The following is a 1967-nucleotide window of genomic DNA, read 5'->3' as shown; positions in this document are numbered from 1 at the left end:
CCAAGGCGCTTTACATAGATTGTGCATCAATTCACCTATTCACACACATTCATACACCAATGAATGGCGGCAGAAACCATGCAAGGCACTAGCCAGCACATCGGGAGCAATTTGGGGTTCAGTATCTTGCTCAAGGACACTTCGACACTAACTCTGGGGGAGTCCGGGTTCGAACAGGCAACCTTGCGGTTACCATCCAGCCACTCTACCCCTGAGCCACCGCCGCCCATGCGTTGCATGCATATGTGCGCTGTGCGTGGCATATGGGTTGATAGCATTCGAAGTGAGAGTACGAAGTGTGTGTGCGTGCCTGCGCGTGCGTGCGTGCGTGCGTGCGTGCGTGTGTGTGTTCTCACACGCATAAGAGAATTGGACCCAAAATACAGGCAACAGCAGGCAGAGCAGATTCAAACTAGGTCTCCACCAGGTCAGGTCAGGTTGTGGCCTCCTGGTGGTGCTATAATAGGCCAAAGTGATAAGGGTGCCATTTCTATATGCCTTTGATGGCAATTGGATGATTTGAGGCATTTTGTTCCAAAAATGTGTGTTGCAAAAATCCACCTGTTGGTCGCTAGAACAGGTGTGGTATAACAATGTGAAAAGGGTGGGATTTTTTCCTCAGCCTAGTAGGAAAGTGTGTGAAAAGAATTGCACGCTGCGTTCATGATTTGAGGCTTTTTGTTCCAAACGGGGCACTTTGAAACCCACTCCTTTTTTCCCTCTATATCTAATATTTTGGTTAAAAAATAGCCAATTGTGACGTGTTATGAGCTTGTAAATCCATTTTCACAGAATGTTTGCCTCATAATCGGGATGTTACGGTTCATGTGGTGAAGCAGCTGCATGGCTACTTGTAAAAAATATAGCCAATCTTGCACCTCCAAGACATTGGTGGATTTTTCCTCACCACCAAATACATGTGTCTCAAATAATTGACACACTCAAGACTCAACTCACAAACGTTTAAATGTGTAAAGTGTGGGTAAAATTCATTTCCCACACTCACAAAATATATGTCATAGCTTCTTTTAATACTTCGCAGCAGAATCAATCACAGAAATGAACAGATTTCGGGCCTTCTGCCCCAGACGAAGGCTTCGTCTTCTGCCGCAGACGAATAAGGGCTTTGACTGATTGCTGCTGTGATATATAATATTAAAAGAAGCCGTGAAACATATGTCCCGTTTTTAAAAACCACATCCAAGGGAACAGGCAATAATCCATTATCCAAAACTGGCAGCAAGGTCAAAACACATGAAGGCAGGCACAAGAGTACAAATCTGTCCAGAACCCAGAAACGCCAGACACTAGGAAACGGAAGGCTTTTAGGAGGCAAAAACAGAAACGCTGTGACGCATCTTTAAGAACTGGCAAGGAGTGAGTGAAATGAGTCCAGACGTATAATAGGCAGCAGCTGATGAGGCAAGTGCACCTATTGGGTTGATGAAGAGAGTGGAAACAGGTATTCAGTTGACCGAGGCAAGATTGAACGGAATGTGGAAAGTTGTAGTGGAGAGGCAGGGAGACGAGGAAGAGACAGACCATGACCATGAAAGTACATTTACTTAAGTACTGTACTATTGTGAGCTTGTAGATCTGCTATTTTCAAAAGATTATTATACATTTGAAAACTTGAAAAGAGACATTCTGCATGATGAGTACTTAAGTACCTTTGGTACTTTTGATGCCAATACTTTTGTACTTTTACTTTTACTTGTAACGGAGTATTTCTATATTGCAGTGTGTGAGTGACCAAGCGTGTGTGCAAAATATGTGTTTTTGGGTGTGTTAGTTATTGAGTTTACTTCCGTGTATACCAATTAGCAAGTGCATCTCTGTGTGTGTGTGTGTGTGTGTGTGTGTGTGTGTGTGTGTGTGTGTGTGTGTGTGTGTGTGTGTGTGTGTGTGTGTGTGTGTGTGTACTGTATATGACATTCATGCGTGTGAGACAAGCAAAGGTAAAACTG

Source organism: Electrona antarctica (genome assembly GCF_951216825.1).
Source record: "Electrona antarctica genome assembly, chromosome: 15".
Taxonomy (NCBI): Eukaryota; Metazoa; Chordata; class Actinopteri; order Myctophiformes; family Myctophidae; genus Electrona; species Electrona antarctica.
The sequence above is the reverse complement of the archived record's forward strand: the minus strand, read 5'-3'. Positions refer to the sequence as shown.